Here is a 27,490-nt window from a genome sequence, read left to right as displayed (position 1 = left end):
GTGATCCGGGTTCAATGGAGACGCTTACACTGCAGCTGGGAGAGTGCTCCCTAGCTCGTGCTGAGAATAGCAGCAGAGGCAGCCAGTGGCCTTAGTCATTGGAGTACAAACCCTGCCCAGCCCCTGGCTACATACGCAGGCGACTAGCCAGAGCTGCTGCCTGCCTTACCGCAGTTTCGAGGGGAAGTCGTGGGCGTCCGTCTGCCAGAGCTGGACAGACACTCCCAGCTATGTTCCTGTGTCACTTGAGGCCTGATGGGAGTCTGGAATGTAAATTGGGTTTTAAAAGCTGGGCCTTTGTTCCCCATCGGAACGACGAGGAGGGCAAAGACAGGAATGACTCGGACGTGTTCTGATGCTGTGGCAGTGGGAGCTACGTGCCTTCGATGACCAGAGCTTACTATTTAGCAGCTGTTCCTCTGTGGCAGAGGGCCTGGGCCTGCCACAGACATGGACTGCTCTGGCTGAGACACCAGCAGATGCAGCAGGTGGAATGCAGCTCCAGCCCCTACCGGTTAATTGGAACCGAGAAGCCTCACCCATTAGCCATTCCCATCCCTAATATGGATGCAGACATGGATACAAATTTGCATATAGAGCCCTGCGAATTTGCAGATATCTGCTTTATAGCCACGGTCTCCGCAGCCGCAGGTGTCAATGTGGGTAGCCGTGGCTCATTTTGGCAGATGTGGATACAAAGTTTGTACCCGGGCAGGGCTCTGGAGCCAGGTTCCGGTGCTCAGTGACATCAGGAGACATTGACACATGACACACGGCCGCAGCATCCTCGCTTTGCTCTGCGATAAGAATTGCCAAAGCTTTTCTACAGCCATAGTTTGAGAGAGGGGAGTAGACGCATCCGACTTTTTCCTAGCTTGCTAGCCAGGCGGCTCATCAGCATCTCCGTGTCCTTAGAACAAGTGGCTATTTGTATTGGGAAGTGGGCATTGTCTCCCACGGGGCTATCCGTGCAACACCATTGCCGCTACTCCATTGCCATCAGTGCAGACGAGGTCAGAAATTGCCCCACAATGTGAGTGCGCTGACTGATGAACCTCAAAAAGGCCAGTGGCTAGGCCTGGGGCAGGCAAACCATCCTCCCCTCCCCTCCAGCACTGGAACATCTGCAGACAGGAGGGTTCCTCGTGTTCCCGCTGAAGCCAACGGAGCTGGGGTGACATCAGTGGGCACAGAGGGCCGGCAGACTCCTGGAAACGAGCTCGACAGAATTTCTGGGGCTGGCCTACTAGAGGAAAACGCAAGTCATGGCATCGGGGCTTTGCAGGTTCCAACCGTGGGAGTCAGGAGGTTCAGAGGCTGCCACTAAACCACTAATAATGGAGGGAGTGTGGGGCCGGGTGGTATCAAAACTTACCACTGCCTGCCGCCCTGCCCTCGGTGTACCCTGGCCCCCTGCGTGCTCCCCCCACCCGTCCATGCCTGCTGCCCCAGGGGGATTTAAAATGGCTCAGGGACCCCGCCAGCAGTGCGGCAGGGTTACAGCGGCTTCCAGCCACTCACTCACCCTGGCTGCCCATGTGTCTCTGTGGCTGGGGAGAGGAGGCCGTGGTCTCCATCCACTGCTCCAGCCCCCAGGGCCTGTGCTTTGGGAACCCCCACAGCAGCTGCCTCAACTGTCCTACAAATGGGTCTCAGAGCAGCCCAGGGGCTTCCCTGGGGCGGCCTGGGGCAGGGCGGCCATAGGTGCTGGAATGAGCAGAGAAGCCGAGCACAGTGGGCGGGGAGAGGGCGGCAGAGCAGAATAGGGGGTGGGCCACTCCCGCTCCCACCACCATGGGGGCCAGCCCCTGATGCTGCCCCACACCAGGCCTCCCGGCAATCCCCTGGCTCATGTCGCTTGGGGGAGAGGCTGGGGAGGGGTGGGGTGTGGGGAAAGGGATGGAATGGAGGTTGGTGGGGCCTGCAGCGAGAGGGGTTGCCCTGGGCACCAGAGGGGGGTTCCTGAGGCCCTCCCCCCCCCCAGGGGAATGGCCCTGTCCACACCCTTCCCCCCCAAACTCCCTCTCTGAGCCTTAGGAATAATGGAGGGGAAGAGTTTGATTGCAGGGAGGGGTGTGGGCCTTGGGCCTTCTGGGCCCCACCACCATTTTTGCCAACCCGCTGCCCCTGCCAGCGCCACCGCCTATTTTTCTTGTACCCTAAGCAAAGCTCACAAGCCAGGGGATGCCTGCCAGGATGCCACGCCCCCCAGGAGGAATCAGGGAATCTTGTCATATGTTTCTCCCCCTTGAAAACAGACACACTGCCTTGTAACTAGAGAGCCAACATCACGAAGGAGGCACCACCACTCCACAAAGAAACCCACCAGTGCACTGGGATGAAAATGCGTATTCCAGAGACCTACCCTGAGAGCACGGCCCTTGAGTAATCCACAGGGGTCTGGTCAAGAGGTGGGTCTGGAGACGTGTCTTTTGCTGGGAAACCTCTTTGGGGAAAAAACCCTGATTTTCTGCAGTCTGCCCCATCGCGAAAGAGAAAACAATTTGGGCTGGGAGGGATTTTACGAGCCTCGGGGAAGAAGCCAGCCCTGCAGGGGATGATTCCTAAACCCTCCTTTTGGGCAGCCGAATGTTAACGAGCAGCATCCCAAATGAAGGCACAGGCTTTCTGGGAGGCAGCATGGAGCAAGCACCGCTGGAAAGGAGAATCCCGGGGGAACTGGACTCCAGGGTGAGAGGGGAAAGTTGAGGTAACCGGTTCCTTGCAGTCTTCCCAATCTCTGTAACATTCTTAGCATGGTTTGTATCTTCCTTCCAAATGAGTATCAGATGTGATTGGAAGAAACTCACATTGTATTGGCTCTCCATTTGTCAACGTCTGTTCCTCGAAACAAACAACAGGCTGGGATTAAGTCAAGGGAGATTTATTTCTTCTGATGAGCTCTGTGCACGCTGCTATTTTTCTTCATTAGTTTTGACACTTCTGTAATACTTGTGAACTTCAGGAAGGGTGGACTGAACTGGTGTCATTTCGGAGGGAGGGAGAAAATCTGAGAGCTGATTTCATTTGTTTGATAAAAGTAACACCCCAAAATCCCAGTCTGTACAGAGGGGAAACCAAACATTATGCTGTGTTCTTTTTGGATTCGTTCAGAAGTGTATCTAAATGTGTTCTAATCTCTTGATAGCGGACTCACAAATCACCTAATGCAGCTTAATACTAACGCCATCTGTGTCCACTATGTCCAAAATATTATGGCCAAAATTTTAAGTTGGGCTCTGAACCTTGTATTTAAATAGCAAGCTGATTTTCACCAGTGAACTCCCGTTGAAGTCAGTGGGTGTTTCACAAGATGTGTCCGAACTGAAGATAGCTGGGAAAAATTGAGGGTTCTTCTGACAGTTTTTTTGGGGGGAAAGAAAATCTATTTTCCTATTTCATGAAAAAAAATTAGATGTTTCAGCAGAAATTTGAATATAGAAGCATTTTGTCCAACAGCTGTTCTACCTCAGCAGAGAACTCTTCCCAGGTGAAATATTTCTGTTTTCAGGTAGGGTGTGTGTGTATGTGTGTGTGCGCGCGCATGTGTGCGTGTGTGTGTAAAGATGTTTCCTCTGACAAGCAGACACTTCTCATGGGAAAATGTCATTTAATCAAAACACCCAAGCATCTATCAAAAAAGTAGTAGTTAGGTTTGAGCAGCCATATGTGCTGCCTCCAGAGTCAATGACACAGTATGATCGAGGCAAGCCTCAGAATCCAGTGCTGACTTATTTGCATTTGCTTTTTGTTTTTTAAATCCACGGTGGCTTATTTTTGACCTGAGAATGGGGAAGGAATCCACCTTCAGTTTAGGTAAAAAAAAAAATTAAAAAATCCCACTCTTTCCATACAACATAATACATTTATTTCCCTGGCATATTAGAAAATGTTTTAAGGCAAGACTTTTGGAGTGAGCATCAATCACTTCTGACTTGCTTATAATTCTGTAGGAGCACCATCACCTCTGAAGTGTCTTCAGAGGACACTGTCTTCTATTTATTCCGTGTCTCCTTTGGAAAATGTAAACCTTAGTCAACCCAGAGGCCTTCCTGTCTCCATGGCCTGTCAATCTGGCCCCTTTCACCACCACTAAATTCACCATAAAAAAAATTAAGGGATTACACAAACAAACAGAGCTCTCCCTGAAGCAGTGGCTACAGGTTGTCAGATAAGCCCTTTGGCCTGAAAAAAATCATGTATCACACCCACGCCCTGCGTTCTTTCCCACCAACACCCTGAGCATACAAGCCACTCAGCTGAGGACGCCCATCATGTTCTAACACCTTCAGCTGCCTTTGCTGCAGGAAAGCTAGACCCATAAGTAACAGAGCAGCAAAGATGCTACTGCTGCCCAAGGAAAAGGAGAAAGGGGGTACACACCCATTTTCCACAATGCTGTCTTGAAATCCCGATTCTCTTAAAAATGAGTAATCCTATAACATGTTAGAGACTAACAAATATATATATGTACAGAGCTCACCGAACCACAGCGAGCCCCGATCGCCAGCCGCGCTGTCCAGCGATCTGCACATGTACAGATCGTTCTGTGCATGGGCAGATTGCCGGAACCCAGCTCTTCCGGGTTACAATCTACTTGCCACGGGCGAGTAGATTGTATAATTTGTCAAGCCCTGTCTATGTAGTATCATGGACTATCGCGGGCACAACCCACTTCTTCAGATGAGCTTGGATGGGGGAAAAAAGGGAGAACTGAGCATTCATAACAGAAAAAGAAGGAGGGGGAAGGGAAGAAGTTGTCAATTGTAGTGTTGGTGCTAATGAGACTGAGTGGGCTGGAAGTGTCCCATGCTTAGCTTTTGATATCAATGAGGTGTTCAATGTAAGGAAGGCTGGTTTTATAATGGGACATCATGTATATAGTGACAAGGCAAACGTGGGTGAATAGGTTACCTGGAAGGAAAGCATCAACTCCAGATCAAATCATTCAAAACCACTCTTCTCCAAATGGGGATAACTCCAAAGGCCAAATGACAAGAGGTTGCTGAATTTAGTGCCGCAGGCTGGCATTTTTTAAAGCATCTTCAACCTGTCAGAGCAGTGTGTAGAACAAGGAGTGGTTCTGGATGATTTGTTCCAGGGCTTTTCCGTTTGCACGATTTATTTCCTACTTTCTTCCTTTGTCAAAAGTAGAATCATTTCATAGAAAGCTTCTTGCACAAGTGAGAGCACGCACGTTGCAAGTTACTCTCGCTCTCCCCCCAAGATGTCAGGCTACCAGTCAGAAAAATAGTTAAGGTTCAGTGCAGTATAAACAAACGTTGCCGTTTATGAAGGGCTCTGACGAGATCATGCAAAGGACACCACACTGACAGGGATGAAATGGGGTGTAGGAGAATAGTCCCAGCTGGGAAGCATGTGCAGAGAACAGAGATGGAAATGGGTTTTGTTCCCACTTACATGTCTAAAGTTTAATGGAAAATGTTCTTAGAAGGTTCTCTTTTTTTACAAAACCCTAAAATTCAAGAGGAAACTGGTATTTCCCCAGGATCGCTATTTTGGCGGGGAAGGCGGAAAAGCAATTTTTCCACTAAAAAAAGTTTCAGATAAAAAAGGCAGATTCATCTGAGGGGCAGAACACAACACAGGAAGCTAGCACAGACCTGTCACATATTGGGGCTGACAATTATTTCCCTTCGGCTCTGATAGAGTGGGTGGTTGAGAGGAAGGCTAAAGCATCTCTTTAGGGAGTGAAATTCATTATGCAACAAGACCAGTGGTCCCTGTAAGCGGTGTGTTTGTGCAGCCGCTCAGGACAGATCCAAATGCTGCCCAGCTGATTAACAGAGCACCCACAGCCAGGTTTTTTGTTTCTACTGGTGGTGCACATTCATACATGCCTCATTGCACATAAAATTTATTCTGCACATGGAAAAGATTAGAGGGAACATTGCTGGGTACCACTTCTGCTCTACGGCCTTTGCAAAGAAATGAATTCCACCCCATAGAGATGCGCAGGTGTCTGACCAGTCAAATCCCCTTGGGACTAAATAGCAGATGCAGCAACGCCATGCCAGATTAACTACTGCATCATTAGCAACGTATGATGTGGCTGGTGAGTGGTAAAGAGGGGAGTTTTACTAAGCACGCAGAGAGGCCAGACTCACATGCTGAGAAGCCCATGCTATTCTGGTAGACTGAACTCCCAGACTAGGGCTGAAGAAAGACTACCTGGTATCGGGAGCAACTACCCATCAGGGTGTCACTCACTACTGACCCAAAGAAAAGACAGTTTGCCCAGACTTGCCTCCACTGCCCTCCAAAGTACTAATTCAGGATACTGGGCTCCTCCCATAGCCAGAGAAGCTGCTCCTTGCATGCAAGGTTGTGAAAAATAGACCTCCCGGTCACAGCAGATCCAGCTAGATAGTCAGCACTTCCCATGACAGAGCAATAACCCAAGATCCCGATAACCTTGCCACCTTTCCCGGGAGCCTCTCTCACGAGTGCCCAGGCGCTGGGTTCTACCAGCACTAGTAATGCTCCCAGGGGAAATTCAAAGCAGACCCCAGGTATTGTGACCCATAGATTAAGGTTCCGGGGGTTTCCCCAGAAGCTTTTAACATTACTCAGGAAGTTAAGCTCCTAAGTAGGAAACGAGAAACGAAATGTGTCTTTGAAGAAACACAGGACAAGGGAGTAATTGCTGGCAAGTCTATAAAACTCCCCCAAAGCCTTCACAGGCCCTATACATTTCCGTTCCCAATTTCCTAGGGAAGCCAATGGCTTTCTCCGCACGAGTTTCTGCAAAGACCTAAGCACCCAGAAAACAGAGAAAAGGGGCATTGCTCACTCAGTGAGTCTGCTTGAGTCTGGCTGCGTGGGGCCTCGGGCTGGCGAGTCCAGTGTACATGTGACACATGCCAGTGATGCTCCAACCTCATTAGCATAGGCAAATGAGTAACACAAGAGCTGGCTATTATCACTATTGTTAATTGCCCCTTTTTTCTACTGGACTTCCAGAAGACTGACCTAGCATTGCCTAGGTCTGAGAACAACCTGGGGCAGGGAGCGCACCCTACCTGCTGGCACTCTCCAGGACAGCGGGGACCACACCGGCCACCCACTGGTGCTTCCCGGCACCAGTGGCCACACAGTGACCAGCATGTGTTCCTCAGGGCAGGCCAGGGCCGTGCAGCTGACCAGCGACTGCTACCCCCCTGTGATCATGCATGAATATAACTGTCCCTGCTCGCACACCTCTCCCTTTCCGTCAGATACAAAATAATCTCATTCCAGGCACATCCCATTTTCCTGACACAACCAAACCCTGACTGTACTTTAAGGTTAGGGTAAGAGGAAGCTGCCTACCGAATTTGGTGGTCCTGGCTCTTACCATTAAGGGGGAGTTCTTGAACAGACTCACAGACGGACGGACAGACGCACAGAAAAGATAATGGCTATTCCCAGGCTGATTGGTGCTTCTGGTTTCCTAACCGCTTTGCCAGTAGGGAGCACTGTAAGTCCATCCCTCACTGTTCTTCCGCCGACTGCACCATCAACATGCTGCTAAATAACGTCACACCATGCTCACTGTGTCTCCCTCCACTGAAACCCAGCCGACAGACATGAAGTGCTGACCCCTACTTACAGAATTAGCTTGTTTTGTTATTTGCCCCCAGTAGGAATTGTAATTCTTTACAAGGGAAAAGCTAGGGTGACCGCTTATGTTCTTAGTGCACACCCACCCAGGCAGGCGAGCCACACACGTCCTTTGCTGCAGACCATCCAGTCTGCACAACCAAACTCCTATCCGGAGCTTTGCTATCTTTCAATCCTGGGGAACGGTCCAGCCCTCAGCCTGCGTCAGGCACAGACCTAGAAGGTGCTTTGCAAGAGTCCGTTTCACTGGTCTCGGCCCTCGTGTGGGGCATCTCTGAATGTACTGGCTTCGGCCACAATTCACAACGGGGGCGGCTCTCAGGGACAGAAATGAGGATGCATCAGCGCTCAGTATGGTACATGTCCGAGGCACTCTCGACACTAGCGTGACTAACCGTGAGCAATCACTAGCAGATTACTTCCCTGCCTACATTCTAGAGCAGAGCATAGGAATTTGGAATGACACTCCAGAGAGTTTAGAACCCAACCCCTCCAGCCAGCAAGGCATGTGAGCATCGTTTAGATGCAACCCCCAATGCTACCTCACCAAAGTCAGTGGGAGCAGCGGCTTTCCTCTAATAAGGACAAAACCAGGCACTGGTTACCTGGGCAAGCAAAGATATTTAATGCTCAAGGCATTAGGCAAAATATTCAACCCCTAGCCCCATCACAGATTCCCTGGGTGACCATGGATAGATATCTGTGCCTCAGTTCCCTACTTATGAACTGGAGAGCAGGTTAATTCTCTTTTTACGCTTAGGCCAGATCTACACTAAAGGGGAAGGTCAAATCAAGATACGCAACTCCAGCTATGTTAATTACGGAGCTGGAGTCGACAAACCTCGTTTTGAGCTTCCCCACTGTCCCCGCAGCAGAAGGCCCACAGAAGCAAACACCCCCATTGGTTTCCCTTACTCCTGGCAAGAACAGGAGTACCTGCCATCAACAGGGGTGCCTTCTGAATAGCGAGTCTTAACCAGACTCCCTAAATCGAACTCCGGAAGATGGATTACAGTAGCATTGATCTTCCGTTTAATGAAGACGTGGCCTTCCTCCTCATGAGGAGTAAGGGAAGTCAACAGGAGCATTTCTCCCATCAACCTCCCTCTGCGAGGACGGCATCGAAGCTCAACTTAAGGTACGTTGGCTCTTGCTACGTTTTTTACGTGGCTGGAATCGTGTACGTTCAGCCGACCTTCAGCTGTAGTGTGGCCCTGGCCCCAGTGTGAGGATCACTTCTGTTGCGCACTGTTCATGAAATGAACGCTGCATGGAGCTGCCAGGGGTGGTTCTGGGCACACTCCAAGAATGCAGAGTAAATGCCTGGTGCTTCCTGGGAGAAAGCTCCGATGCGCCAGGTGGACTGTGAAAACAATCTGTTGTGCAATTCTGTAGCACACCCATAGCATTTCAAGAGCAATCTTCCGCTGGTGGCAGGATCCAGCTCATTTTAACGAACAGGCTTGATTTTCATGAGCCACAAAGGAAGAGGGGAAAAGACACACACACACACAGACACACACACACACACACGCTGTCAATTCCAATCATGCCTACCAGCGCAGGCGTTACCTGGAAAGGGTTAACTGCAAATTTCAACACAGTCCAATCTAGTTTCTGTCAGCCAGGAGGATATCAAATGGCCAGGAGATTAACGGAGCCTCGGGCAAGGAGAGATGCCATAATGCAGTGTTTATATTTGAGACAGAGCCAAAAATACCTTCACCTTGAGTTCTAATTACAGCATCTTGTTCTGCCGCACTCTGCCGAGATGTAAGGCACAGAGGGGGTCATGAAGGGGCACGCACACAAAATCCTATCAGCTGGGAGTAAGACGGGTGTCGCGCTGTGGTAAAAGGAAACACCACAGCCACTCTCCACCCGGCACAGCCTCTATATCAGAAAGTACTCGTGCACTTGCACCGGGAGTGAATTCGGCTGGCCGGTTGTCACTCTGCCGGTGGGCTGGCGGTAGGCAGCGGCAGCACAAACGGCAATACCCCCACAGAAGGTCCCAAGGAAGCGGTGTGGGAACAGCAGGGCAATGGGACAGACCAGCAAGGGATGCACCTTCACAGGGGGGTTTCCAAAGGAGGCTGGACAGCCCTCTGCCTCGGACGGTTCAGGGGCTCTCAAGCATCACTGCACTGGGGCCCCCTGCTGACAACAGCAAGGATTGAAGCCTGAGCCTGTCCAGGCCCGGCTGCCCCAGAGTGGGTGGGGGCAGCCAAGATGAAAGCCCAAGACCACTCTATCATCTAATCTTTACCACCCATGTGTGGAATACATTTTGCTATGTGCACCCAGACAGTGTGAATGTGCACCACCAGCTCTGCTAATCAGCTGGGCAGCATTGGAATCTCTCCTGAGCCACCGCACAAGCACCCAGCTTCCAGGGAACACTGCCTGTAACCTGACTCCTGCCACCCGGGACTGAAGCCCTCAGGCAGCAGGACTTGGGTTTCAGGCAGTGCCAGCCCTGGTGATTCCTTTAAAATGGGGTCCCAACCCACAATTTGAGAGCCACCAGCTTAGACACAAGAAACCCCGCCTCTTGGCAGGAGGCAGACCAAATGCCCCTTGGAGCCTCTTTTACCCCGACCCACAAGCTTGGGTAGGCAAAGTCAACGACCCACAATCACTGCAGAAATATCCTCATGGCTCGAACAAGAATCAGGAGCCCTGTCCCTTCCTCCTGCCTTCCCAGCCCTGCCCCGAGAACCCCACAGCCTCACCATCCTCATGCCTCGGGCCACGCCCGTCTGCCACACAGACTCACACTGGAGCCGAGCCGAGCTGCTCCCTGACATCCAGACAACCTTATCACCTGGCTAAAGTGCATCCTCCAGGCCAGGGTGACACTGACGGGTGAGGCTTACCGGTTAAACAGTCACATCCCCGGTGGCAGTTCCGTAGCAGTTCAGACTACTGGGTAGCCAGCAGTAGGGATGTAGAATCCCAGTTAGAAAGTTTAACCGGTTGACCATGATCCCACGGCGAGGGGCTGCTGGGCCCAGCCACAGAAGCCGCCCACTGGCTAACTGCCTAGCCTGGTTAGCACACCAGGAAGGGGCATGCTTACCAGGTAACCGGTTAACCCTTTACATCCCTAGCCAGAAGCGTGACATGCCCAACTGGTTGGGAGGTCAGACTCATTCACTTCTAGATCAGCTCTCGACTCAGCTGCCACACAGAACTCCCCCTCCCTAGCCAGCTGGACACCTGTGTCCATGGAGCATCACCTGGTACCTACAGCACCAGCACTAACCAACTGCCTGATGGAAGCAGCCTCTGTCCATACCTGGCACACAGGAATACACAGCCTGCCCGCGTGCCCACCGTTGAGTTCATTCTCAGCGTGCTCTGGGCCTCTCCATCTCCCCCGGCGCGCATGCTGCCTTCCGGCTGCGCTCCAAGCAGCTGATCCGTGTAAGATCACACCAGCAGCTTTTCCCATGGACTAGCTCACGCTGCTCCCCTGTGCCAGCACGCCGGCCCGACCCCACCAACTTTCCACAGGCCATTTGTTTTTGCTGAAGCGCTGCTGCGGCAAAAGTGCAATCCCAGCAAAACCTGGCAGGGAAGCAGGGGTCTGAGTGACAGCCCTGATAATACAATGTTTACACCAGGAATTTATTGGGTGTGCAAATCCAGGGAGGAAAACAACAGACGGAATCTGGCTAGATATACTCAGAAGGAACAATCAGAGACAGGCTGGCATCACGCCTGCTGGAAGTGACATGGTCACAGACCTCTGCTTGGAGAGCCATGGGCTTTGTGACAGCCACCTTCCCCTGGGAGAGATTCGGTGGCACCAAATTCTGCTGTTAGTGTGTACCCCCCAGCAAGAGCCAAGCAGCACAGGCATAAGCACAAGCTGAATTTGACCCGGGGGTGTGATTCTGGAAGAGAGAATTGCTAGGAGCCTTTTCTTGCTGGCTGGGCCAGGGGTGGCAGGAAAGCTTATAAGCTCAGTTGTTTGTGGCTGACCACACGCCACCCCTTTTCTGCAGCCTTATTTGCACCTCTGTTGGCAGCACCAGCCTGAACAAGACAAGGAGACTGAATTCCCCTCATATCCTTAGAGGCAAATCGGTGGGTCACAGTAGGGCAGAGGTACGGCCATTCCCGTGCACGGCCATTCCCCCTCCATCTCCAACAACCTGTCTCCAGCATCCACCTCTGCAAGGAGAGGGCAGGAGAGTCCGCGCCTGGTTTCACAGCACCCAGGCTGCAGCAGCTCTAGCAGACTCGATAAATAAAGGCTAGTTCCAGTGTGAGACAAGAGCGGGCATCCTCGCAACTGCTGATGCCGGCATCCTCCCTGTTCCCTGCCACGAAGGCGGCGCGCAATGCTCTGCAGCAAACTACGCTGCTTCTGCCACATGTGACCTGTCAGGGTTTGGCATGTCAGCCACCAGGGAGCTGTGCGCCAGATGCTGGCATGCACTGCACTTTACAGCCCATCCATTAAGATCCTGAATTCCTCCCCCAGGGTTTTTTCCCCACTGCCAGTCCCTCGGGCATATCCCACCCACACCTATCCCATGCTGAGACAACCTTCAGCTGAGTTTATTTGCAGGGCCATCTAGAGTCCCCATTGTCCAAAGCGTGCCCAGACAGCCCATGCTGTGACAGAGCCTACAATCTAAACAGGCTGGGGCAGGAATAGAACCATAGAGAGCGAGAAGAAACAAACCCTGCACGGAGGGCAGCAAGACATCTTTAGCAAGGGGAGGTTGCTGTTAATTCCGTTCCTATTTTGATGGAAACAGATTTGGATTTTCCCCAATTATTCTACATGTTTTGTTAGTCTTTAAAGTGCTACCAGACGATTTGTTGTTGTTTATGTTTTCCCAGTGCCTAAAGTTAGCTGTGTGCCATACTTGCTCTTGGTAACTAAAAACACACCTATAAGAAATAGGTGAAGTCTCAGAAGTCACTTGGCATTACCGACTCAACTGCTGCCTTACTTAGAAAGTTTATTCCACTGCATTATGAATTAGATTCATCAGCTAAGAGCATTTTCACTTTAAGAGGGAAAGCGAGAAAGTTTTCTCGGGAACCTGTGCGTATTTGGGAAGGAAGAGGTGCTTGTTTGTTTGAAATTAGTTGTATGAAGTGGTCCCGTGAGTCTCATAATGTCATTCAATAATGTTGTACATGTTCCAACCTGGCACAATTTGTGATGGAGCCAATTGGGGGGGGAGGGAGGCTTGTTTTGAGGTTTTTTTTTAAAAAACTGGCAGCGCAGTTTGCTGAGGAAGCACCATTTCCAATGTTGTTCAATTCTTTTAACACATTCAAAGAAAGGGACTTCAGACAAAGTCTCCAGTGTCCAAGTGCTGTGAATTGGAAGGGGAGCCAGCCCATTCCGTGTTCAGCAATTTCTGAGTTTGCACTGGGCTCCCTCAGACACATCTGGCTCTGCTGCCAGCTGTCTCCAGGACAGATTTTATTTTTCAAACCAACTAGAAAAAAATGGAAAAGATTTTCCAATATTAAAAAATGGGGCTGTGGATGGGCTCTTGATTGGGCTGCAGCACCTGCCCAGTAGGCATCTGAGAAGTCACAATTTGTACGACATGCAACCCAAGCCGAAAAAGTTCACAAACCAACCCAGTGTGTGAATGCAGCCCTCTAGCTGCTAAGTGTTACAAAGAAGGAGCCAGTGTGCTCCTGGGGCTCAGGGAGGCTGTCCTGTAAGCTCTGTACAGCAGTGGTCCCCAACCTTTCGTGGCTTCCAGGCGCCCAGGGGCGGAGCCGCCCACGTGCCGGGAGTCCGGGGGCGGGGCCGCTCACGCGCCATGCTTACAGGAATGGGGCCATGCATGTGCCGCGCACCCGGGGGGGCCGCCCACACGCCCTGAGCCCAGGGCTGGCACCGCACATATGCTGCGCGCCCGGGGCAGGGGCTGCCCACGCGCCCTGGGCCAGCACCGCGCATGTGCCGCGTGCCCGGGGCAGGGGCTGCTCATGTGCCCTGAGCCCATGGCCGGCACCACGCATGTGCCGCGTGCCCAGGGCAGGGCCAGCCCAGATGCTTTGGCGGGCACACATAAATGCCCCGGCGGGCGCCACAGCGCCCACGGGCACCACGTTGGGGACCACTGCTGTACAGAGTGCTGTGGGCACAATGAGCCAGTGGATCACTACTCATTTAAGGACATTTGATTCAGCACCATAGGAACTTTCCTACTTGAGCTCAGGTCCTGACGCTGTAACAAGCTACCTAAGCACTGGTGCCTTCTGCAAAGCTTTGGCTATGAGAACCACTTCTGCTAACACAGCCTGGGCGGTTTCCAACCTTCCTCATCCTCATTGCATGATCCTGAAACTTCTGAGTACTTGTAACTCCCAAGACTCACACTTCCATCTGCAGCTCTCAAAGCACGTCATTATACACATTTCAGAGCAGGGGAAACTGAGGCACAAAGAAAGGCTGTGGCTTGCCTACAATCAGCCAGCTACAGAGCTAGGTTTACAGCCCAAGTGTCCCGAGTCCCAGCCCAGCACCCTAGAAACTGGACAGCACAACGCCCGTGTAGTTAGTTGTGGAGACGCAGGCCTTCTCTTTCCTTCCACAGAAACAGCCTCTGTTCCTTACAGCTCTCATCTGCTCCTGCTGCTGGCTCCCCATCTGGGGTCTGAAGCCTGGATTTGTGGCACCACAAGTCTGCTGATGTGGCTTACTTGGGTAATAATTGGGCTGGCTTGTTTGCCCAAGCTGGGGCACTTCCAGGATATGTCGGCAATAGGCTCATGCCAGAGTCACCCACCCAAAGGGCCAGCCCTCCCTCGAAACACTGCAACTCCCGGCTTGCTTCAACCCACAGCCACACGGCACAGCAACATTCTCAGCCGCTGAGCACTCAGATACACCCATCAGAAGAATGGCCATGCTGGGTCAGACGCAAGGTCCGTCTAGCCCAGTGTCCAGTCTTCCGACAGTGGCCGATACCAGGTGCTCCAGGGGGAATGAACAGTGAGCCATCCCCTGCCAGCCAGTCCCAGCTGCCGGCAATCCGCAGTTTTGGGACACTTAGAGCATGGGGTTGTGCGCCTGATCATCCTAGCCGATAGCCACTGATGGGCTTGCCCTCCGGGAATTTATCCCTTTTTTAATCTAGTTATGCTTTTGGCCTTCTCTACATCCCAAGGCAACAAGTCTCTCAGGCTGCCTGTGTATTGCATGAAGCAGTTGCTTCCTAACATTGGTGTACAACCTGCTGTCCAGCAATTTCATTAGAGGCCCCCTGATTCATGTCTTACATGAGGAGGGAAGTAACATTTCCTTATGCACTTGCCCCACAGCATTCGTTATTTTAATTACCTCTGTCTTCTTCCCTCTTTGCGGTCGATTTTCCAAGGCGAACAGAGTCCTTCAGCTGCTGGCAGGCGTGCATGAAGGAAGGCCTTCGAGGGGGCGCACAGTCTGGAATCGGGGTGCCTCCAGAGGGGCTGAGGATCCCATGCCTGTAGAACCACAGCCATTTCAGTACATTGCTATGGTCAGACTTTCCCATGCAGACGAGCTCTGCCTATTGCATTCCCATAACTCATTGCACACAGCATGCGTAAATATTAATCATCAGGGAGCTGTTGGTTTTCCAATGGTCTATTGCATGCCACCTTTGCGGCACACACCACAACAACAATGCATGAGGCATAGGAAGCTGCCAGAGGAGCAGGTCTCTCTGGCCGGCTTCCCCACCATCACCTGCAAATAATGACGTCACCTGTTCAGTCGCATGGCCCACAGCTATCATCCAGACAGATCCCACAAGCTGCACCCCTGAAACACAGCCACATCTGTAGAGGCGGCAGGCACCACACGCCAATCCTGAGAGGTAGGAATTTGCAAAGCACCCAGGTGACAAGGAAACCAGCCCCAGAGACAGGCAGTTCTACCCCTCTAGCTGGTAAGACGCACCCTGGAATCTTTGCAGACCTCTGTTCTGCAGCCTGAGCCAACAGACCCATGCCCGGGACCTGGGGCTGCATCCTGCCTCCCTGCTAAGAAGCCGCCAAAGGCTTAGCTGGTGTCCATCAGCACAGCTCCTCTGTGCTCAGTGGAGCCAAGCTGCTTTACAGTCGCTGAGACTCTGGTCTAAACTGCTGCTAATGCACCAGGTAACAAGTCCAAATTCAGAAATGAGCTTCAGCCAAAGACCCTGGACTCAAATACTCCCTGCCCCTGTCGCTGCGGAGGCGGGCAGTCACCGGACAATGCACCCCCATCTGCAGCTGAAAACACTATCCAGAAAGAAAGCTTTGGTATTCCTGCCAGTCTAATGGCTCTGGCTCTCTTCCTCACACACGGCGAGCTGCACACGGCTCCAGGACAGCGCAGGGGCAGGGCTCGAAGGAAAGAGACGAACTAGCAGGAATAAACCACTCACCCGCAGTGCAGTGCTCTAATAGTTTTCCCGCACGAGTCCGCCACGTTATGGCGCGTTGCTCAGCGTGCCGGCCCCTGTGAATCATACACCATTAACATTCCCAGAGTGACATCTCCAACACACTTCAGGGATAAGTGGGTTGCTAGCCAATTTGCCAAATGTTTGGGATAAATTACTAAGAGGTGAACTGGCAAGGGGCCAAGATCTGACTCACGGTGACCAGGCACTCTCCTCTGGGCTGCGCAGGGCCCTCATCCAGCCCCAATCCCAGACAGCATCACCATTAGGAACCAAACAGAAAACTTCTCAGCCTCGGTAAGGTTGTGCACTTCCTGGAGCTGTAAGACACGCAACTGTGCGGCACACACAAAGCTGCTTGGCAAATGTCTGTCTATGAAGACTGACTTGCTCTCTGCTAAGAAAGCACCGAGCCTGGGGTGGAGGCGAGGAAATCTGGGCATGTTCTGAGTCCATTGTGCTCTTTATCCCTTGGCAATCTGCAATGTCACCGCAAAGAATATTAAAAACCTCACCCATGCGAGGGCCTGCAGCCAGCTTTCCTCACACAGCTGGGAGGCACAGGCCCTCCAAAGAGAGGGGCCAGTGGTTTATACCAACGACTATTTCCCCCCGTTTGCATTTCTCCTGGTTCGTATTAGAAAAGCCACAGTCATGGAGACAGGTGGGAGCCGTCCCGTCCCTTGCTCGAGATGGGAAAGGTTTTCTTGCATCGTAAACCCCAACAATAACCGCAGAGAAGAAAAATGGGCTCTTGTCTAGAAGAGCCTAGCCAGATGTCACCACCTCAGCATTAAGACCTTCTCATCCCTTGACTGGCAGATTGAGCAATGCGAGATTTTCCCTGTGGATGTACTCCTGAGAGTGATTTGCAGACTGCAGCGGGCTGAGCCTCCCTGTCTCCTTACATCCTGAGAACAGCTTCATTGAGGTTTCCAGCGGCCAGGCACTGCAGTTATGTCAGCATTGAGCAAAAGCAGGAGACTGAAAAGGCACCATTTCCCTAAATAGAAACTCCCTACTCATCCCCACAACGCCTATGCTGGAATGCACAGCATGATGCTGAATATTAACCCTTCTGGTGCTGCAGGTTTACTTGTTAGTGGAGCTGGCAATCCTGGAAGTGCCACTGATTTGAGCAAATCAATCTCTTACGCCACAGGGATCAGAGTCTTAAGTTATTTCTATTACAGTAGCAACGAAAGGCCCAAGGGGGATCATGTTCCCATTGTGCAGGGCACCACATACACCCGTAGCAGAGTCAGACCCTGCCCTGAACTGCTCAACCGCCTTGTTTTTCAAAAGGGATTAGCGATTTCAGGTGGGACACTTCCGAGGCCAGATTTTCAGGAAGTGCTGAGCTTCCGATCCCGGATGTGAATTCGGGGCAGATTCAGGAACAGAACCAAGTCTGCCCGTGACATCGTCTGGCATGCATCACAGCGCTCCGAACGTAACCACACATGTAACAAACTCATCCCGTGCTGTATTTGCTGCGCCGCTCACTGTAATTGTGGCGCACTGCTGGTGTTCTTACTCCCCCTGCACCCAGCATTGCTGAGTGGAAACAGAATGAAAGGTCAGATTCCATTTCTCCATCACAATCAACCCACTCCACAATGTCAAAATCAAAGCAACAGGTCCCATGGCAACTTATCTCTTCATTGAAGCTACAGTCTTGACATGAAATGACAGCGTGGGACATCTGTCATTGCCCGGTCATGCAACCCAATGTGACTGCTTCAGATTTCAGTGAATAGGGAAAACAATTAGAAAGAGAGAAATTGGGCCAGCTATATAAATATTACAATTTCCATTTATGAAGCCCAGAACTAACTGGAAGAAGCCCAAAGCTGTGGTTCTTAAAAAGCAATAAACCGGTGGGGAAACTAACAACCAATCACATGGTGGAGAACAGACTACAAAACAAAGTAAGAGGCAAAAAGGAACCACAAACAACGGTCCCTTTCCCTGACAACTGACATTTCTGAAGTGTTTTCCTCCTGGCACATCCATTAACATGCATCCTAAGGCAGCAAAGAAACACATGCCGGATCCGTAACAGGCCAAAACAAAACTCTGCATTGTGCGTTATCAATGCAAGTTGCTTTTGCACTAGGGACGGGCGAAGCAGCATGGATAATGAAATAGCAAAGGACCTGAACCTCCGCTCTGAACCGAACCAAACCCCCGCGTGCTTATTCAGTGACTTCAGACATTATTCACAGTCTTCGGGACGGGTGGAACTCGGCCTATGAAAGGGTTCCAAACTGCAAACCGTGCACAAGGACAGTCCATTGCATGGGTTCTATAAAGCCAAGGCACTCTGCTATGTATTCTTGAACACCACTCATGGTAGGGATACTCAACTTTGGAACCCTGGAGGCCACAATGATACTCTCAGCACATGCCAAGTGTGATTACATGTACATGCAAATATATATGCAAATATATGCAAATAGCTTATTTCATGCTCACAGGCATGAATACATAAGCCTTAAGCCGCAGCGCCAGACCCAAACATGGCCAGTGTAAGCCAGTCAGCACCTCTCAGGCTCTGCCCACTAGGCTAAGCAGCCAGCACTTCCCACAATGTCCTGGTGCTCCCAGCACCTCCTCCCTGGGGGCTAGAAACACCAACACCCTGTACCCGTCTGTTCCAGACAGCCCGTCCGCTTGCATCTTTCAATGCTCACCCCGCCTGGGAGACACCTCGCTGTTGTGCAGCGTGTTCCCAATGGAGCCATGTTCAAAGGATCCCGCCCGCGAGCCGCATGTTGAGCCCCACGTAAACCCAAACCACACCGTGGGTCACAAACAAACACTCCGCGGGCCACATGAGTAGCCCTGACTTCTGGCATCATCTCCCTTAACTCTTTACACGTCTACAACAGCCAACACAGTCTGCACCGGGGCCAAGTGAGTCACGACGCCCTCTGTGCACACAAGGAGTGGGAGGGGATTTTGAATGGACCTCTCCAGAGAACCTGCCCCATTGGCACTTTCCATCCATCGGTCACTGGTCCAGTGTGGTTAGCATCATTGGTACTGTCCTATGTTTGGTACTGTCCTATGTTCCATACCCTTTTCTCTCACATTTTCCTGTCCTACTCCTGCTCTGGTCTAAAATCTTGTCACTGGCATAGTTAGATGCAAACAATGAGCCTCCAATAACCATCTCTTGGAGCATGTAAAAAGCCCTGCCACCTACTCACAGATCTATGGTCCAACAGGCTGCTGATCTCCTCCCTGTGCTCGTTTAACCCCGCAGGATGGCTTTCCTCAGGCTCTCCATGGGATAATTAAGTTGGGGCAGGAACTGAGAAGGATTGGGGTGCTATGGGATTTGAGACTCTGAAAGTGGGTGGAAATAACTCCACCCCCACTGCAACCAGCCAGCATTTCGGAGATCCAAACTGAAACTGACAAGGAGAAACAAACCTCAATCAGAGCTAGGCTCAGGATTTCATTCCTGGACAGCTGTGGGCTTATAAGTCTGTGCTAAAGTTAGCTATGGGATTTCTTTCAGAGGCACCTGTAAAGTTCTGCGTGTCAGTCTATCAACCCCAGGTGAGGCCCAGGAAAAGGGGTTGTGTTTTTATTTAGCCAACTAAACCCCAAAAAGCCCTTCACAAGATGCTAGCTCCCATAACTCTTCGCCGATAACGTGAAGTTCTGAGATTTTAGTATGCAGCCGCTGCTGCGAAATGTTAGTTAAAAAGAGAAAATGTCACTGGGAATTTATTGCATTTACTTCCTCTAGTATGTTCACAATTTTCACATTTGAAATAGGTTGCATTACCTACATTAGCCGCGCTTCGGTCTTTTTAACTCCAGATTTGCTGCCTCGGGCTCTGTCGGGGGGTTTGAAACGTGTATTCCTCATGATTAACTCTGGCATCTGATGATTAGGCAGGAAATCCCTCCCCCTGTGTGGAGATGACTATTTTCATAAGTGAGAAGGGGAGGCTAAAGAGATGGAGTTAAGAATGAATACTTAGGAAGATTTTTCTTACAGTCAGCCTACCAGTGATGATTGATTAGCTACGGGACAGTCTCCCTTCGGATGACAGAGAGGCCTCATCCCCTGGACATTTAAAGTAACACCAGACAAAGCAATAGACAATGTGCCATAGAGCGCCTACTACATTAACTGGCTGATGAAGTGGGCCTTCCCCATTTCTAACTGGATTTCATAGTTTCAAGGGGACGCAAGTCAGGCAGAACAAGTTACTACTCTTCCCTTTGATCTATTCATTACAGCTGGACAACAGGGTTGGTGGTTGGAGACAGAACATTTTTATCAATGGAAGGGGGCTTTGCAACCTAAAATCTCCCTTCAGAGAAAAGCTGCATTTTGGTCACAATGTTATGGCTGGCTCTTAAGGTTCCATTTATTTTCATGACAAACCGACAACAGAAAAATATTGGGCCCCCGTTTTACTTTTCCAGCATGATTAAGGAAGCCTTTGGGGAACGACTGCACAGCTATCTCCCACGTTCCCAGCTGCCACCTCTCTCCACACCAACCTGCAGACTAAAATTGCCTTCGTAGAATGAATTCCTAGCGTGCGGTCTGAGAACCTCCTCCACAAAACCCAGTGCTCAGCCTATGAAATAACTCCACCCACTTCCTTCTTCCGAGAGGCCCCCCCCCTGTCTGCACAGAGAAGGGTGTGAAATTCTTAGAGGGGAGGGGGAAAAGTCACAGAAGTGAAGCTAAGGATCAAGGTAAATAGCACTTAAAGCCTAAGAAACCCACAGCTGGGAAGAAGGAAGACACAACCTGGCTGGGAAGCTATTAAACACTGCAGGCCAAATAGCAGAATCAGTATGCACCAGTTCTCTGTGCTGCATACGAAACACAGCATATCCATGTCAGCTGCAACACCCAGCGATCTGGCGGATTAGCTCTCTTGGAAAGATGAGAAAGCCCCACATGTTCTTATATGTTACAGGGACACTGACCGCTTCCAGGATCCTTAGGAGCTTGCTTCACATTTCATGACAAGAGAGGTTGGGGGGGGTCCCTTCAGCTCTTGACTCATGGGATGAAAGGTGACCGAGACCAAGAACAATACGTTCCATGTATGAGTCTGTGCCTGGAGAGATCCAGAGAACTTGCCCATGGAAACAGGGAAATGCACACCGCTGCTGGCAGGATTAGCCCTACTGCCGGACAGATGAATCAGATGCTCAGGCTCCAGTAGGATTACTCCCTTGGGAACTCAGATAAAATATCACCTAGCTAGGCAGGCTTAGCTCTGCACTCCCGCCCTGCCTGCAGAGGGTCCCTGCCATGTCTTCAGGCCATGAAACACACCCACGTTGTGTTTAAAACACAGGGGTTTGCTGAACTCCGGGCACTGGTGCGGGCAGAGGAGCTGCATGGATTCCCATTATCTACAGAGGGCTGAACAGTCTGATCTCACCCGACACACGACTCACCCCCCCAGACGTCTCACTAAGCGGAATATTGGGGTTTCCACACTCCCATTACTTCTGGGCTTCGCAGGTGCTGAGCACCTCCACTCCAGCGGGGACTGCAAGTGCGCATCGCCTCTGACCCACTGACTTGCAAAGTTTAGGGTGCTCTCAGAGGGGTCTAGTCCCCTCGTATTTCGTTGACAACTGCCAGGGCCTAGATTCTGAGCTCAGCTGCTCGCCGGTGAGTATGCGTGCACGGCCAGATACAGCCCACTCCCGAGGCAGGCTCTGGAAGTTTTGCAAGTGATTTCAGCAACACCAGGCTTGGACACCCCCTACCTTTGCTTCTTTGCTGACCTACTCTTTCATCGGGATGGTCAGCTGCATGGTCCCACAGCCGGACTCACCCACAGCAGTGGAGAATCCATCCCCAGGCTTTTAAAATAAGCCTAGCATGGAAGGAGGCAAAGAGCAACGAACCATCAGCCAGAAATGGCCCGTGGGGACAGTGATGAGCCTGTGTCCCTGGGACTGTCCCTCTCACAAGAGAGGGAAAGAACATCACCGAACCCCAGAGGTCGGACAGGGACAGGCCTGCGAGGTGCAGCCAGGCCTCCATGGAGCCACTGCGAAATTCTGGAACATGTTAACACACAAACACACATGGCTCCCTCCTCCCAGCAGGGAAATGACTCAAACTGCCCGGGAGCCTAAATAGAGGCCTTCATACCTCCAGGATGATCTAAAGGAAGAGAACAGTTTTCAGAGGGGTCACCGTGTTAGTCTATTTCAGCAAAAACAAGGAGTCTGGTGGCACCTTAGAGACTAACACATTTATTAGGGCATACGTTTTTGAGAGACAACTCACTTCCTCAGGTGCCTGAAGTGAAAGAAAGGCCGGGAGACAGCGATGGGACCTAAAGAAAAGTAGAAGTAAAATGTCTTCCATTCTAAAGCTGCAACAGTTCATGGTTTGGATTTTTTTTTCCCCCCAGCCAGGTACTCTTTCCCCAATTCAACATTCATCAGGCATCTGCTGATGCTGTGAGCAGAGAGATGAAAAGAGAGGAAAGGGGGATCTGGACATCATCATCTCTTATTTTATACCCTCCTCCTCTCTCGCAGGACTCCTCTTCCCCATCAAGGTGTAGACCAGCAGTGGGCAATAGCCGGCCTGCAGGCTGGTCACAGTTCACCAGGGTCAGCCCCTGGCGGGCTGCCGCCACTTTACCTGCACATCCACAGGTACAGGTGCTTGCAGCTCCTGTTGGCAGCGGATTGCTGTTCTTGGCCAATGGGAGCTGCAGGAAATGGTATCCTGGTCAGTGTCACTTCCCACAGCTCCCATTGGCTGGAAACAGCAATCCGCAGTCAATGGGAGCTGCAAGTGCCCGTAGCTCCAGGTAAACAAAGCAATAGGGGCCCACCAGGGGCCAACTCTCGTGGGCTGCCTCTGGCTTATTGCCCAGCCCTGGTGTAGACAGACAGATGGACAGTCCCCTGCGGATGGGTGATTTGACACATTCCTGCGATGCAATGGCAATTTCCTGTGTACATACTAATGTCAATAAGAAATGTATTGTTGAAATGTATGATTGATGAAGAATGGCTGGGGAAGCAGGGAACGACCCACTTGGCTTTGCTGATGTACCTGGGGGTACCAGGCTCTCTGGGTCTCCGACAAATAGGTTTGTGCACATCACCCAGAACGACAATGTATTTCAGTGACTGTCATTTAGCCAGATCTCATTTTCCATGCAGAGTTGTTACCCACGCTGCATCCTGACAATATTCAGCAAATGATACAAAATAGAGCACAACCCATGTAAGTCAACTAGGGATGTAAAGGGTTTAGCCAGCTACCCTGTGAGCATTTTACATCCCTAAAGTGGACATGGGGTGTCACAACGTATACTGGCTTCCTAGGGTGCCTGCCTCATAGTGGAGTTTCCCTTTGGGGGAAGAGAGGTTGCTGATAAGTTTATAGAAGTATTTTGTGAGGGGAAACCAAGTCGCCCCTCCGTCAGAACTGTGTTAGGTTTTTAAATGCCACGGTTCCATTCTTCCTCCCCCTACAACTGCAAACACTGCCTCAGCCATTCAGTTTCCTACGTGGTTTAGATTCCAAGACCTGTACGTGAGGTGTAGCTTTATCGGCCTCTGCTCTGACGGAGGACACAATGGCTTAGACCCGAGTAAGAATGGGCAGTTCAGCTCCCAGGGCTGAACTGAATTATTCTCTATTCCACCTTCCAAGCCCGTAATGTCAAGCACAAACCCAAGACATTAGACAAGACATTTTGAAAGCATCATTGAGCAACAAGCAAAATGGCACAGTACACTTTCCAGATAACACTAATTTGCACCTGCCACGCCCTGGAATTGCTGTAGTAACTAATGTTATCTAATACTCTGCCTCTTCACACATCAGCACCAGCGTTTATCAGAGTAAATAGTTAGGTTCTTGGCATACTGGGGCTGAAAGTATAAACACATGTTGCCCTGACTCCGTCAGATTTCAGAGTGATTGCCAACTGAAAAGCTGATCCAATTTAGCTGGGGTTCATTATCCAGCATAACATGACATCAGGAGGCTGGAAGACATAATCCAGATTCCTCCAGTCCTCACAAGATGCCTAAGCTAAAGGCAAAAGGAAACAGACCATTCCCTGCTATCTGCTGCACAGGTGAATGTAAGCAGCTTGGATTAGACACCGTGGGCTGGTCTCTGATATCTGTAACACAAGGCTAAATCCAAATTAACTGCGGACTCCCAGATTTACATAAGCGACACTGAGATCAGAATCTGGCCTCTTTTCTATTTTGTCAGGTGTTTTTTTTTTTTAATGCCAACTTGCTGCTTCTGCTGCTCCAAGTTGAACTTGGTAACGGTCAATAATTCGACTCCCGAGCATCCTTCATGTAAACCAGATGCAAACTTTCTGGAGACTGGAGAGAAGGGAAAATGGTGCGAAGGCATCACATGGGTAAAGCATGTGGTCCGGAAGCCAGCAAGGGAGCAAGAGTCAAGAGATGATTTGGGAAAAGACACAAAAAGGGAAAACTCAAACTCACCAAACCCAACCAGAAGGCTCATCATCCTGAGCACAAACTCAATTATTCATGAACTGACAGATAGCAACCTTCGTGCTTAGCAGTAGCACCAAGCTCAGCCATCCCAACACCAGGAGTCAGGCAGGTGTCAAAACCATGAAATAACAAGGTGGAGCGGGGGTTGTTTTTCATGTGCCTAAAAAGTAAAACCGGAGCCATGGGAGGCAGGTGTAAGAGGGAGGGGAAGGCACTGACTTTCCAAACTGCCAAGCATAGCCCCACCCATACTCCGCCCCCTGCTTCAGCATGGTTCCTGGGCTTCAGTCACACAGAGGTTGGGGCCCTGGGGGATAAATGAGGAGCAGTGAAGAGAGCAGCTGCAAAGGAGCGGTACCCTCTCCTACTGAGCCTGCTGGAGGAGACAATGACATAACTCCTGCCACGCCCGATGCCTCCCTCCCCACCCCACTTCCCCAAGAGATGTTCACAATCGCACATTACAGCGGGGCTGCACTAGCCCCCTGCACACCGGCACCCTCCAGCCCATTTTGCCCGCTAGGAATGTAAAACCCTGTTTAACATTACGTTTAACCGGTTACACGGGGGTGGGCAGGGGCTGCTCTGGCCCTGCTGGACCACCGGTTAACCATCACCAGTAAGCAACATCCGGTAAGGGTGACGCTTACTGGTTAACCAATTAACCAGTCACATCACTACTGCACACTGCACTTTGATACCCACTCTGGGTCTTCTGAAAAAGTCCTTCCCCCCCAGCCTCCATGCAACCCCCACTTGCATGACCCCTCCTATCTCCAGGCTCAGAAAGGAATGCATTACATGAAACCCTGTGTTCCCAGGTTAGATACAGCATGGCAAGCTGGCCAGGCAAACCTCTGACTGGAGAAAGTACTACGTATAGAGCAAAGAAGGGAAGGTCATACTCCATGGCCCAGCGGCCCTCTCTGTTGACACTACAGTGCAGCCAACGCCAAGGGTCATTAGTCAGTCCCTACACACAAACACACACCATGACATTTACAAAATACAGCTCACGGGCTGTTTGCCCTCTGGCGCTGGGGAGTTTGGGAGCCACATTCTCTGGCTTCTCACTGCAACCCCAAGGCTAGAAACGTACCCCTTACTCAAAATGAAGCCCAAGAGGCTCCGGCAATCACCTGACTTCAGCTGCTGGGGATTGAACCAACACTCGACATCGTGAGAGCTGACAATGCTATGAGTGTGGGCGAGTGCAGGTTGGGGGGGGCTCATGCTCGCGTCAGCCGGGGAGCCCGTCCCAGGCTCTGCACGCTACTGACAATTCTTTTTTTAAAAGCAAACTACTCACGCAAACACTTCTCAACCAACCTTAGCTCAGACTGAGGCCCAACCCTGGATCCCTGATTACTTTTTTTTGGGGGGGGGGGGAGAGTTTTTTATTTTGATAGCCTCTCTGATCTCCCCTTGCATTTCACAGTCACTATCTCTGTCCTGGTCAGCTGGTGGGTAACAGATCCCTACTGCTATATTCTTATTAGAGCATGGACTTGCTACCCATGGAGATTCTATGGACCAGTTTGGTTCATTTCAGATTTTTGCTGCATTTGAATCTACGTTTTCTTTCACATGCTCTTATGTTCTTACTCCAGGTATCCGAACTGGGGAAGAAATCGCTCACTCACTTGAGTGTCTTCTCAAACAATACTTGACTGAGCAATTCAAACATTGTGCGAACAACTTGTTCCAAGTGTGACACTGTAGAAATCCAATTCAACCACTTGCCTGGTTATAAATAAAGCAGCCACTGACCTTGGAGATTAATCAGTGGACTTGTGTACCTGGGGAACTCCCCGCCAGTCAGCTCTGCCGATGACAGACAGAGCCTGTGCCTGGCTGACAGCCAGAGGGGACAAGGTTGTAGGATTTATAGCCAATTCTCTCCTCACGGTTTCTCATCAGAATACCTACTCTCCCTATCCACCACACTGCATGACACACACTGACTGCCTCTGGATGATGAAGGCCAAGCCACATAAAACAGGGGCTACTCTGTCAGCAGTGCTCCCTGTAAGTGGGCGCTTGCGTGACCACTCGGGAGAGATTCAAATGCCACCCAGCTGATTAGCAGAGCGCGCCACAGCTAGGTTGTTTCTATTAGTGGTGCACATTTCCACATGCCTTGGTGCACCTAGATTGTTTATTCCGCACATAGATGGAAAAAAGTCTGCACACGGATGGAAAAGATTAGAAGGAACATTGCTGCCTAGCCTGCATGTTTTTACTGCTGGTGCACTGTCCCTGATCTTGGGAGGGGGTATGATTAATGCAGCCTGATTGGCCACAATTAAACAGCATTGGGTCAGTGCTGCACACAGAGCCCAGCATCCGCCTTATGGAAGCCACAAAGAAGAGCCCGCCAGGGCTCGGCTCCAAAGGGAGACCTCTGCTCAGGCCGGGCGGGGATCAAGCTTGGGCCAGTTTAGTTTTAGGTTGATCGTGCACAAGCAGGGCCACCGATTAGGGAGGCGGGGAAGGGGGCAAGAGAAGTGAGTCCAGGCTGCAGACATGATACCTGCAGCTTTGGGGGCCGGGGGGCAATTCCCCGGGACAGAAAACCAGACGTTTCTCTGCCTCTGCAGTCACAGCTGGCTGGGCCTGGCAGGCATCCCACAGATAAATGCACATCCCAGTGGGAACTGGAGGCTGGCTGGCTGCTTGCGGAACAGACATTGGCACATGAAGCAGCTCGGCTCATTCCCCCAGTTAGACCCTGGCTGAAAAGCAGGGCAGCCGCCTGGACGCTGCTCTGAGGCTTTTATTTAAAGCAAGAGGCTTGCTTACTGCATCTCCTCCTGCCACGCTGTGCTGCAGTGACGGTGCTATTCATAACCCCAGTGCAGCGCCCTGACCCCTGGCCTGTCGCAAGCCAGTGGCTGGTCTGTGTGAGCTGTGGCAGGCTGGGAACACAG

This window comes from Pelodiscus sinensis, chromosome 27 (genome assembly GCF_049634645.1).
Source record: "Pelodiscus sinensis isolate JC-2024 chromosome 27, ASM4963464v1, whole genome shotgun sequence".
Lineage (NCBI taxonomy): Eukaryota > Metazoa > Chordata > Testudines > Trionychidae > Pelodiscus > Pelodiscus sinensis.
Note: the sequence above shows the minus strand (reverse complement) of the source record.